At 34.5% G+C, this 14359-nt stretch overlaps 1 protein-coding gene and 1 long non-coding RNA gene across 3 annotated transcripts in view; both read left to right on the top strand.

Annotated features, from left to right (window-relative positions):
* The first annotated feature begins 565 nt into the window (after positions 1-565).
* Positions 566-1383, top strand: LOC131432148 (uncharacterized). The gene is made up of 2 exons (XR_009229795.1): positions 566-865; positions 928-1383. It is a non-coding gene; the product is annotated as an uncharacterized LOC131432148 (long non-coding RNA).
* An 11677-nt stretch (positions 1384-13060) lies between these two features.
* The window catches only part of LOC131432146 (rap1 GTPase-activating protein 1), a 322963-nt gene continuing 321664 nt past the window's right edge, over positions 13061-14359 (top strand). Inside the window, exon 1 of one of the 2 annotated variants that reach the window (XM_058598255.1) lies at positions 13061-14122. The gene's annotated coding sequence lies outside the window, so the exon portion shown is untranslated. The remainder of the gene's footprint in view (positions 14123-14359) is intronic. The other variant, XM_058598254.1, reaches the window with a different exon arrangement.

Below are 14359 nucleotides of genomic sequence, written 5' to 3'. Positions count from 1 at the left end.
TGTAACGTTGCGTCCAACAGCATCTTTGAAAAAATACGGTCCAATGATTCCACCAGCGTACAAACCACACCAAACAGTGCATTTTTCGGGATGCATGGGCAGTTCTTGAACGGCTTCTGGTTGCTCTTCACTCCAAATGCGGCAATTTTGCTTATTTACGTAGCCATTCAACCAGAAATGAGCCTCATCGCTGAACAAAATTTGTCGATAAAAAAGCGGACTTTCCGAATGGACCACCTAAGACGCAGCCGCGGTCAACATTTAAATGAAATTATCTTCAAAAAGTAAATGTCATGTACCAATCTAACGTTTAAAATAAAGAACCGATGAGATTTTGCAAATTTTATGCGTTTTATTGTTTAAAAAAGTTCTCAAGCTCTTAAAAAATCACCCTGTATATATATATATATATATATATATATATATATATATATATATATATATATATATATATATATATATATATATATATATATATATATATATATATATATATATATATATATATATATATATATATAGATTTCAATTATCCTATTATTTTTAACGTTTACAAACAGACTCAGAGTAGCAGAGTGTTCACAATACATTGGTGGCAAAATATTTCAATCGAATGGCCGAAGAATTATTGTTTGGTCCGAGATACAGCATAAGATAGAAAACGACAATCTTCTGCAATTGTGAGTATTTCGTTTTCGACAAAAGCATAAAAATAATTCTAATCCTAATTGTACTAATCGCCGAGAACTTCACTCGTCAGTCAGTCAAAGTAGGCGTCGAGAGTAACATAACCAGAAATCTGGCAACGAAAATTAAATCACTGTGAAAAATTAAATGCAAAAAAAGAAATCTAAGGCAGGTCAGTGTAAGTAAAAATGTGTTATACATAATGAATTAAAAATGATGAAATTGAATACATTGTTTTAGCGATTTGAGCTTCAGAACTCACATAATGGCACGATCCACGGAGACGAATGCTGAGTACGATTTGTTCATTAGAACCACTGCGCCATTGTGCACCAGCACACCAATAATCGACTGCGGCAATTCAAGTTTCATGGAGAAACTGATGGACGCGCTGAGAAATTCACCGGCCGATCCGGTTAAAGGCGTCTCGGTGATCCGCATAAAAAAGTATTTAAAAAACACATATAATATTAGGGATCAAGATATGAAACCCCAATTAAAAACCGCTTTGGAGGATGCAATATTGAAAAACATCGTTTTAAAAACAACCGGAAAAGGCATCCTCCAAGGATCTGTTAAATTAAACGAGAATTGCGAACGAGGTACACCTACTGGTAGCAAATAAGCATTTGACAGAGCTGAACATTCTAAATATTTTATTTGTGGAATAAATTTTATTGTTTTCGACATCTTTCACTTGCGCTTTATTTTCTTGGTACGGACACATCCCAAACTCCTTGTTTTGAAGTCATTGAATGAGGTTTTAGTTTAATTTACCGCTGGTATGACAGTGCTTTGTTTGACTAGTTTTTCATTGCCTGCTGTGCTGGTGTGAGCTGAGGTCCAATGCACTTCAATGGGCCCCGGGTTTGGTGGTAGCTTTTGTCTAATTTTCTCCATCCAAGGATGCGATGCGTTGATGTTTAAAGTTACTGATGCTTGATGGGTTTGTTTAGGTCAAAAGCTCTAAAACGGAATTCACTTCATTTTCGTGGAGATGCCGATTCTCACAAACTTAGGCTCAAATAAAAATATGATCAAAACACGTTTTAAAATAATTAGTAATCACAATTCACATGCATTTGAGTATATATGAAAATACACTCTTAGAAAAGAGTGCCTTTACAATCCCCATTCTAACACACACTAAGTCGCTTGACGTTCGTGTTTTGAATTTCTGTGCTACTTCGAATAACTGTCCATTTGCCATCAGAATAAAGCAATAAGTTTTGAACAATTTCTGAATGTACTATTTCTAATCCGTGATCCGCGAGGTAGTTTTTGAGGGGCGAGTCATTCTCATGAACATTTTTTTTTCTGTCAACTATTTTTTCTAGTTGTATGTACTTTTGTGTTGCTTCCAATTGATTATAATTATGATTTGAAGCAATATAATGATCATTTCCATTGTTACTATGTAATTTTCGAAATAGAGTGTGAAAATATTTCCAATTTGGGAACCTTGTTAAGAGTGTTCAAGTGTCGTGTTCCCCGGTTTTTGAATGTGGATAACTTTCATTTACCTGCACTCCAGTGGAACATTATTTTGCTCAAGAAGCCTCAATTTCAATAATTCAATTCTGCCCATTCCAAGAGCATTCAGTCGTCTCTGAGAAAATGAATAGAGCTCAGTTTTTTAGATTTTGGTCCATTATTCCGGGACTTCCGTAACCGGAAACTTGGAACCGGTATAGCTAAATCGGTTTGTTTGACCAGCAACTAGCAAAATCTATAAATTGAAACAATTATGAGCCAAATTTAGAAAAAATCCTTACTTTTGCATTCTCGCTCTAAATGACGGGTTGCAATTTCATACACACTTAACCCTATAGTTCCAACATTGGAAGTCGGATCCGGACAAAATTTTACGCTTCCTTATGGGTACATAATACCTTAAATTTGAATTTGAAGTTGTGTGATTTTCGGGATGGATGAGGAATTGGATTGGTTGGAATGAGTGAGAACCGGAAGTCGTTTCCGGATGAAATTTGATAGGGTTTTATAAGATTGCAGGACCTTTCATTTGAACCTAAGCTTGTGAAATTGGTTAAGCGGTCCCTAATTAAATCGAGTGTACTTTTTCAAAATTATTTTGCACATTTTACCCCGTTACTTCGGAACCGGAGATCGGATCAGCTTGAACTTCAATAGCACTACTCAATAGCTGCGACTGAAGGGCCTTGAAGTGGAATCTGAGTTGAAGAAAAATTTTATCAATTTCTGCATCTTTTTTTTTTTCGTTACTCTCGAATCGGAAGTTTGATACGGGTAAATTGCAATAGCAGGCTATGAGACCAAGAAACCTTTACAATGTTTTCATAGCCTTTCTATATGAGAAAGGCAAAAGCGGTTAAAATCTTCAAAACTAGACGTAAAATTACTCTGATTTAGAATTTTTGTTTTTTGGCTTTACAAACTTTTCAGCGCTAGACAGCGATGTCAGATTGTCACAACGTCAATTTTGTAGATCTAATTAAACGGGTATATAAGTATAGTAAACCAAAGTCTTATTTCAATATAAGCGAAATGTTCTTCTGTAGTTCATTAAAAGCTAGTTGCTTACGGATAACGGCGGAATTCAATCTTTGGATTTAGTTAAACAGACTTAGGCAAATGATTCCAGATCTGCGGTTGAAAACTAAAAAATTTTACCTGTTTAAGGTCTGGTTCCTCAAAAAAATATGTTTTAACTTATTGTTTTAACAATATTTCAAACTAATACTACAGATAAAACTACATATATTAAACATCATACAAATTTGAAAACAACTGCTCAAACTCGTTTAATTTTCTAGTGGGTGTCATCATTTCTTGGAAACCAATCATCGGAATGCAAAATACAAAACAGTTTCATAGTATCGAATTGGCTGTGGTCTGAGCTGGAATGAAAAATTTCCACCGAGAAAAAAACAAAATGACGGCTATTTTTCGATTTTTGACCCTTTTCTGGCAATTTTAATTGTTTAAAACTTTTTTAAATAACAATGAATATTTTTGGTTGCTGTTTCGGCCATAGAGAGAGACAGCTAACGAGTAAAATGCCGTTTGGTTCATATTGATAGGAGCAATAGTTTTGGAATACGAATGTGTACTTTTTCGACTAATTCTATATCATTTCTAAGAGTATTTTCAAGCAATTTAGGGAAATTTTTATTCGATTTTTTAAAATTGTTTGGAGGAATTTGGCCTTAAGTTTTGAAATTTCATAAACAGATCCGTAAAATTTTTTGAAATCTGTAAATCTGCGGAGATTCCCGGAGATATGGCGTTCAGTGTTTGCTAAATGTATAGATTAATCGAGCAAGATTCTGCATGTGTAAATTACAATTTTCTGACCAGAGATACAGCATTGCGGAAGTGTGAAATTTCGAAAAAATACAACTCAGAAGCTAAACTGAGCTAAAATCTTGCTAGTAAAGTTATTCATTGGAATCACTTTACGAAGAAAACCCATTTTCTTTCCTATCGCTCATCCGATAAAGACGTTTGAGAATCATTGTGTCTTATTGCCGCTTGTGTATCTTTTATAACTAAGAATTAATGACACCATCCGGTGAACGACTTTCAATGTTAAGAACAATATAACAAAACCTATTTTAATCCACCTAGTGGTATAATGATGCCTTTCTCATATTACTCATTACATCAAAAAATTACCGTGAAATTTGCAAATAACAACTATTTATTGAATAGAAATAGGATAATTTGTTCGGATCTAATCTCACAAACTCTATAAATCCTGTTTAACCTGTAGTTCCGGAACCGTATGAAACTGTAAGACTTTTCTTTTGAACCTATAAGTTTGTGAAAATCGATTTGGCCACCTCCAAGAAAAGTAAGTGAGATCCTTTTTGCAGTTTTTGATCACACTTTTCCAATTCTTCCGAAACCGGATTCAGATGAACGGAATAGCCGAAGTTGGTTCGTTTGCTACCAACAAATATGACCTACAAATTGAAACAGTTTTGAACGTAGTTAAACCTATACTTACTATCTCATGCTCTATTTCGATTAAACCAATTAAACGAAATCTAACAAACGAAACGAACCTGCGTTTCTGTTACTTCTGCATATGTAAGTCAAGCAAAACATCATGAATCAGCAGCCGTAGCAGTTATTATTATTATTATTATTATTATTATTATTTTTATTATTATTATTATTATTATTATTATTATTATTATTTTTATTATTATTATTATTATTATTATTATTATTATTATTATTATTATTATTATTATTATTATTATTATTATTATTATTATTATTATTATTATTGACATCACTACACAACGTGTACGAAATAGAACAAAGCACGCCTTGTTCGTTTTGTGTTTTCTTCTTTTTTCGGTGTTGTACATATTATCACTCTATATGGCGATTTGAAAACTTTTACACTCATCGCCCTGCAACTGCGGAACCGGAAGTAGGATCCGGATGAAATTTCTCAGTAGGTTTAAAGACAGTATGAACTTTAATTCAAATCAAGATTTGTGAAAATATACAGGAGACATGAACTGTTGCGAAGTAATACAACCATCGGAGATCCCCTCTCGACACAACCTGTTATGATGAATACTTCCGTTGAAGACAAATCTGAAATGTCAAACGTAAATGGTAGACATGTGAAGTGCTCGCGCGATTATTTGTTGATAATTAAAATACGAAATTATTTAAATAAATTTGAAGATATTTAGGCGTATTAGTATCACAACTTTTCGATTGCAAGTAAGGTTATTAAAGTGAACAAGAATAAATGAATTTTTATATACATATATTTACAGTAAAATAAGTGCAGTTATAATTACGATTGTTGGGAATTCGCGGTAAAGTGAGGTTAGCTTAAATGTAAGTTTTCATTTCATTGAATTATACACAAAAATATTAATAAAACTCATTAGCTTTTAGCAAGATTATACACATATGAATGCTGCGTGTTTGCTAAAAAGACTTTCTATCACAACGATCCCAACATGAACCTTTCGGCGAAATAACCCTTTCGGTGAAACGACTTTCGGTGAAATGACCTATTCGGCGAAATGGCCCGCTCCCAAAAAAATAACACAAAATGGAAGAAATTTATTTTGATGTCAAATCACTTAGAATGGCATAAAACTGACTTTGAAAAAATCGGGATAACACCAGATCTCGACGTTTCATGCATTTCTAAGACAAAACAAGAAAACCGTAACGTAACGTTACTTCGGAAATCCAAGAGCCGCGTGAAAAAAACGCATTAAAACCGCGTGTATTCACATCTCGGTAGTGGAAATGGCATTTAAGCAAGAATAGCGACCCGTACAAATTTTGCTTGTGCATCGCGAAAATCCATACTACTCGCTAGCAAAGTCGAAGTCAAAATTGATTAATCTGACCAAATTAACTGGTACTAATGTAAAAAAAAGTATTCGGAGATCGAAATTAACTGATCCGACGGGAATCGAATAAAAAATCGAACAGGTCTGTCGACTTACAAAAATGTGTTGACTCTAAATCGTACGACAGGCAAATCAAGCCGCAGGTCGTTCGCACAAGAAACTGTTAAAGTCTGAGTACAGAGTGATGAAATCTACATCAACACTTGCACATTTTAAACTGTTTCCTGAACAGGAACATTTTACGGTTACTGAAGGAGATTTGAGCTGTCAAAGTCCGCAAAAATCTTTTACAAAGAATTGAAGAGAGAGATTTAAATCGAGAACGAAATCTTCTTTTACGAAGTGGTGTTCACTCCTCAAGTTTCTATATGTTGACTAGCGGACCCCTGCACACTTCGTAGCACAATAATATTAGATTAGATGTAGAAAATCAAAACTACTTATCAATTTTAATGATTATTAAAGAAAACTATCATTATGATGCTCTATGATAGTGGCCCCAATCTTTTAATATCGCGGACAACAGGACAAAATATATAAAACCGATGGTTTGCCGAAACGCAAACAGGAAGCGTACAATTTACCATCCGAAAAAAACTCTGAAATTAACGCTACAGACTCATAACGATTATTGATGATGATAATGATAACTTTTTCTTCTTCTAATTTGCCATTCAAAATTGTTGTCTCGACAACATTTGCGATTAACTTTTGAACTTTTAATTGTTTTTCTGTACTTGCTCCTCTATTGTCTGCACTTTATTTTGTACTTTGTGTGCTTCTTTCGGTAATTTGTGTGTTTTTTCCTGTATTTTCTGTGCTTGTTTCAGAATTTGTTCCTGTACGTTCTATACCTGCTCTAGTATTTTCTGCATTTGGTTCTGTAACTTTTGTACTTATATCTGTACCATCTGCTAATTCTGTACCTTTGTCTGCACTCAATTGTGCCAGTACTTCCTTTACTTGTTTCCCTCATTTCTACACTTGTTCCTGTACCTTCTTTATTTTTTCCTGAGCTTAGCTTCTTCACTTGTTCCTTTTATTTCTGTACTTGTAGCTGCCCTTGTGAATTTCTCACAGCTAAAAATTATCTTTGGATGGAAATTATTTCGAATACTCTTAAATTAGGATAATCGAACGACCCTCATGATTGCTCGAGATTAGTGAAGTAGAATGGTAGAGTGTTGTATGTATGTATGTATGTATGTATGTGTGAAGCCACCATCAGTTCAAGGCATTACCAGTGGATGCAGGTAGACTTACAGTAGATCCGAATTTGATTATCAGATAACTTTCATATTACTGCTGTTAAGAAGGCCAAAATGGGCGCCTTCCAGCAATAACATCCGGCCATATAATAAAAGAATTCGCTGTACCAGCTTAAACCTGCCTGATGGTTTGTTTGTTAGAAGGGTGCGTCTTACTCATTTCAGACCTTCTGGGGAAAACACACAGCTTTCCCCTGTGAATCGGGTTGACATTTCACTCCTTCATCCAGTCATTCACTTGTAAGATACCCTGATGCACTCCCATCCCTCTTCCCTTACAATATACTTGAGCATAGTATTATATATAATGTAACATAATACACTTTAATATAATTTCCGGCAGTATAATACAATAAAATACAATATAGTATAAAACGGTGCAAAATCGTATGGTACAGTGTATTATAGTCTACTATAATATTTAATGATGAATATAATAGTATCATAATGTTATGTGACATAATATAGTAAAATATACCATAATATATTATAATATAGTTTGTTCACTATACGACACTGAATATAATAAAATATTATTATGCATAAAATATAAAAATGTAATACATCACAATGCAATATAATACACTTTTAATTGTGTATTAAAAAAATACCTTACAATACTATATAAAACAATACCAAACATTGTCCCATAATGTAGTATAATATAGTACAATGTGATATAATATAATACCACAAAATATGACGTAATATAATATGATACAATTTAATAATATATGTGTAAAGTGAAATGTTTAGTATGGAAATGTAAATTTAGCTGATAATGATAAAGATTATAATAATGGTAACAATAGTAATAATAATAATAATAATCATAAAAATAATAATAATAATAATAATAATAATAATAATAATAATAATAATAATAGTAATAATAATAATAATACTTAAATACTACAAAATAATATAATATAACATAATATAGTATAATATATTTTAATTTAATATAATATAATACAATGTCATACAATATAATATATTATAAATCAATATATAAAATAACAGTTAATGTAGAGTGTCAGTTATGCTCTTCTATCTTCGCAATACTGCAGGAAGTAAAATATTTCTCTTCTAATAACAATAATAATATCCACAGCTATAAAAATAATATATGTTATTATTATTGATGACAAATTAATAATACTAACAATAAATATAATAATGAAAATAATAATAAAAAACAACATAATATAGTACAATGAATTATATAATAAATAATAGAATGAATAAAATGATATGTTGCGATATGCTATGATATTATATTACTTCAATTTATATGTCATTTCTCATCCTCTCATTCTGCCATCAACGCATTCCATCGACCAATTGTCACCACAGATATACGTGTAGGCATAAAACAGGAACCAGTGAGGACCAAGCTCACCTTGTGACGACCTTGATATTTAGTTAAAATTTACTTTAAAAATGATAACTTATAAGGAAAACAAATATATATTTTGCGCAGAGGAACGTAGTACTACTCATAATAAACCCTATAATATAATATAATATAATATAATATAATATAATACAACATAATGCAAAACAATATAACATAATATAATAGAATACAATATAATATAATATATATAATATAATACCATATAATATGATATAATGCAATGCAGTATAATACCATACAACATAGTATATAATAACATAAAATAGTGTAAGACGATAATATGTGAAATAATATGCTATGATACAATATAACAGTTAATGTCGCAGTGTAAGTTACGCTCTTCTAATAATAATAATAATAATAATAATAATAATAATAATAATAATAATAATAATAATAGTAATAATAATAATAATAATAATAATAATAATAATAATAATAATAATAATAATAATACATGATGTAATAAACAACAGAATTATATGTTGTAATATACTATGATAAACACTGCACTTTAGGATGGGCTTCAACCTACATGCCATTTCGCACCCTCTCATTCTGCTACTAACGCAGAAGGCGATAGCACCCAGTCGACGCCGTTCTATTGACCAAATGTCATCATAGACGCTCGGGGAGGCATGAGATAGGGACTTGTGAGGACTTAGTTATCTCACCATTTGACGACCGTGAAGTAGAATGGTAGAGTGTTCTGTAAAAATGAATCATCTGACAATTGTTTTTGATTCGATCTCAACATTTTTCCCTACGTACACTTACACTTCGCACTTTAAAGCAGTTTTTTCCTGCTCTGAAAAGTCCCAAATGATTCAAGTAAAATACAACCAAAATCAGTTTGGCGGTTTATGAGCAAGAGAGTGAATCAAACATGTCGATGAGTTCCCAAATTTCGGTTCAATCGTTGTAATTTAAAAACAGAAAGCAAACGGGATGGTTCGGGTACATTGGACGAAACTGTTCATAGTTACTCAAATGAAAATAATTTGAAATTTCGAAATACTCTGGGTTGATATAATTCGAATCGCGTTTGGGCCAATTGAAGACGTTTGGACTCAAATAAATAACCGAACTTGCAATTTGAAGCAATTGACGAAATTTGGAGGTCGTTTCGAGAAAAATTTACACAAAATCCCGTCCAAAAAATCCTTCAGGTACAGAACGGAAAATGCTTATGAACAATTTAAGCCGAAAAAAATAGAAAACATCCTTCTAATTCGAATGGAATCGTTCCAAAAAGTAGAGCCGAACAGTTTTGGTGTTTGAGTTAACGGTCTTAATTTGAAGTGGCAGCTGAGGTGTGCTGATCCTGTTGTCTCAGTGCATTGTGAAAGCAATAATTATATTTATCAAGAAGATAAAATTCACATTTCTGGAATTTTAGGAAAACAACGAATCATAAAAAACGGTAATCACTTTTTTTTCTTATAGTCGTTTTATAATTTGACTTCACGGTATTGAACCCAAATTTATATATCGGAAAATGAAAACCTGTATAAAGAAACACGTGAATCAAGTAGGCTCAGTGAAATTTTTGCACAAATCAGCCCGTTTGGGGTCAAACGGTTTTATTAATAATCTAGTATTCATATTTTGCTCTCCAGCGGGCAGCAGCATTACACAACTTCTTGGTCGCGTGTACTCTCGGGACTATTTCTATATCATTTCTAAGAGTGAGTTAGTGAAAAAGCCGTGCGAAATGCAATCAGGAAGTTCGGTGAGGATAACACCTTTGAGGATAAACCGAAAACGGCTCGAAAAAAAGGTCCTGCTAACCCTCAGTTGGATAAACGTATACTGAAGGCGTTCGAGCAAAAGAAGAAGGTTTCAGTTCGGGATGTGGTCAAAAAAGTGGGCACTTCGAAGTCAAATGTTCTTCGTGCTAAAGAACGTTTGAATCTTCGAACCTATGAGAAGCAGAAACAACCAAAACGTAGTTCGAAACAAGAAGCATCTATCAGGCCGAGGGTTCGAAAGCTGTACAATACGATTCTTGCTGGAAATTTGAACTGCATAATCACGGACGACGAAACCTACGTGAAACTCGATTACAAATCCTTGCCGGGACCACAATGTTATACGGTGCGAGAAGGGCCAATCGAAATTTCAATAATGATCGAGTGAAAATGTATTAAATAATAGTTCTGTTTTTTAACGTAGTACAATCACAGACTAACAGACATGACAGTATGAGTAAATTCTTATATAAATATTTTTTCGTGATGCACTAGCTCCACCTATATTGTACTGCGCGAACTGTTTACTATCTGTACACCCCTTGTGTTATGTACAAGTTTTTTTACTAGTTGGTTTCCCCTCGTTTGTCAACACCGATCAGATGCTTGCAGGGATGCCTGATTTCATCAAAATATTTGAAAATGAATCGTCACAATAAAATATTGGATTACGTTGATAATATATTTAACTTTTTCGCGATGTTGGAAGGTAACCATTCATTTGACTCAACGTTGTTCATCTAGACTATTTTTTGTTGTGCTGGTAGTTTTCACCCGAAATTAAATGGCGGCAGACCAGAAGCAAGTAAACATTGTAACAAAACGGGTTGGATTTTGTATTGCATTGGAGGATGAGAAGTAGGCACAATTATGTATATAGTTTTGGCAATATGTGTTAAATATGTATCCTGCATGAAATTCGCATGGACGTATACAAATCAATACATTACAGGTAATTCTGTATGAATGGCAGCTCTGTTGGTAAATGAAAAACCTGTTTTAATCCACCTAGTGGTGTAATGATGCCTTTCTCATGTACATATAATATTGTGGTATTCTATTCAAAAATTTTCTCTTCGATTTTTGAAAGAAACCAAGTGATTGTTTATGCATAACATACAGAATAAAACAGTGCTTTGATTGCGTAAGCCATCCTTAAGAGAACGAAATGGGTTCACTATTATATGCACTTCCGGCACCGGAACCCGAGAACCGGTATAACCGTAGTCGGTTCGAACGGCCACCAACTAACATGACACACAAACTCTTCTAGTACGCACCCTATAACTCCGGATTCGGAAGTCGGATCCGGATGAAATTCAGGAATTCCGTATGGGACCGGGAGACCTTTCATTTGAATCTAAGTTTGTGGAAATCGGTCAAACCATCGCTGAGAAAAGTGAGTGAGATCCATTTTGGTATATATGACCACTATTTCCGGTACTTCCGGAACCGGATACCGGGAACCAGGATAGCCGGAATCGGTTTGTTTAGTTGCCTACTGATAATGACTATCGATTTGTGTAGTTTTGAGACCAGTTTAGAAAAATTTTCACGTATTTTGTTTCGCCGGTTTAAGTGACGGTGTACAATATTGAACACACTTTACCCTCTAATTCCGGAACCGGAAGTCGGATCCGGATGAAATTCAGGAATTCCGTATGGGACCGGAAGACCTTACATCTGAATCTAAGTTTGTGGAAATCGGTCAAACCATTGCTGAGAAAAGTGAGTGAGATCCATTTTGCTATATATGACCACTATTTCCGGTACTTCCGGAACCGGATACCGGGAACCAGGATAGCCGGAATCGGTTTGTTTAGTTGCCTACTGATAATGACTATCGATTTGTGTAGTTTTGAGACCAGTTTAGAAAAATTTTCACGTATTTTGTATCGCCGGTTTAAGTGACGGTGTACAATATTGAACACACTTTACCCTATAATTCCGGAACCGGAAGTCGGATCCGGATGAAATTCAGGAATTCTGTATGGGACCGGGAGACCTTACATTTGAATCTATGTTTGATGAAATCGGTCAAACCATCGCTGAGAAAAGTGAGTGAGATCCAACCATTTTTGATTTGACGACGCTAAAAACGTGTGAAATTGGAATCACTGGTCTCTAAGCAGTTTATGCCCGAACAAACTTCATTGTTTTCATTCGCTAGTCAAGGTAAAGTATTTGAAATAATTTCAAAAAGACATCATTACACCATTAGGTGGATTAGAACAGGTTTTCTCTCAGTGTTGGTGGTGCTATTTATTGTGAAGAGTGGAACAGAAAAGTGATAAGAATGTAAACATAGCTTATCGGAAGCACTCAACTCTATCTCTCTCTCTCTCTCCTGCTCTTTTTAGGTGTCGATTGGCAATGGAGAATCAAACGGTCACATGCCAGATAAATCGAGAGTGAGCTACCCGGGCTACTATTTTATTTGCTTGGTCTCTCGAACTGTATCGTGCTGAGAGTTACTACTCGACAGCCGAGAGCCGAGCGTAGTGATCGCACATTCGAACGCATTTCTGGTTGCTTGGGGTTTTGTTTGGATTGGCCTCCCAGAAAATCTGTGTGCTGCACATGGCAGAGAGTGAAGAAAAAAAAAACAATCAAACACCGTCGGTTTCGGATGGTCTGTAGCATAGCGGATGCACGACGGCTCTAGCAGGCGCTTCGGTTAGTTTCCAAACAGCGGCGTAGGAGGTTAGACATATTATACGACTTTGCAAGTTTTGTGCACACGCGGATCTGCCAGTGTCCTCTGAATTCTGGTGGAGATTCTGGAGCGCCGTTAAATCCTGCTAGATTATTTTTGCATTACGTGCTGTGGTAATTGCAATTCTGCAACAAGCGATTTGTTAACAGCCAACAGGTGTCCGGTTCTCAGTTTTGTTTACAGTGAGCGGAAACGGTGCCCAGTGTTTGGAGAAGTTTTTGTTTTGTTGAAATATGATAAAACAGAATTAAGAATAATGGAAGATGTGATTCTTCGGATCTTGTGCATTTAATTTGCATTCGTGACAAAAGATCTCCAACGAGTAATTTATCGATGCCAAGCGACGTTTGAAACTGCGCTGGTCAAAAAGAAGCGTTGCTAATGGTGAAAAAAGGTGCTTTTTCGTCTTGGCCTTCTTCGTTTTCGGTGTTTGAGGTGTGAGCGAGATGTTATCGTCGCCGAAATTTGGTGATTGCAGTGATTAAAAAAAATACCAGCGAGTGAGACAAAAGTAGTGTTTTGAGTGATAAATGAAGTATCAATGCTAAGCGGTATATTTACAAGAGAAATCGTGTGAGTTGGCCGGGCTTGGTACCGGATAGTGATATTAGTTGAGGCAGAAAAATAAATTGCGGAATGCCAATCGTTGATCGAGACCGTGATTGGCGTGTTATAAACGGCTGTGTGTGTTAATTATTTATTCATACAGCGTCAATAAGTATGGTAGCAGACAGTGCAAAACAGATTTGAAAAAAAAGCAACCGTAAAGAAGTAGATTACCGTCGAATTCGATTGGAAAAGGACTGCAGCCGCTTGATTGTTTTTCTTTTAGTTCCCGGTCCAAATATTGATCATTGGGTCGTTCAACAGCGGAGACATTCCACAGTGCGTTTACGTTGAAGGTTTGTATAATAGGTCATCATGGAATTTATGTGTCTTATTTTTATTTAAAATCAAATTTTGATGTTTGTTTTCTGTGAGCTCAATACGGACGGAGTGAAGGCATCTTTAGGGCATATTCAGTAGTGTTCTAGTTCTAGATGCATAATTTATGTCAGTTATAAAATTTAAATCTGGATTTTATAACAAGAAAAACTGGCAGCCCCAGCAGTGTTTTACTCGTGTTTCAAATATACAAA

The sequence above is a fragment of the Malaya genurostris genome, chromosome 2 (assembly GCF_030247185.1).
Source record: "Malaya genurostris strain Urasoe2022 chromosome 2, Malgen_1.1, whole genome shotgun sequence".
NCBI lineage: Eukaryota > Metazoa > Arthropoda > Insecta > Diptera > Culicidae > Malaya > Malaya genurostris.
The sequence above is the reverse complement of the archived record's forward strand: the minus strand, read 5'-3'. Positions and strand labels throughout refer to the sequence as shown.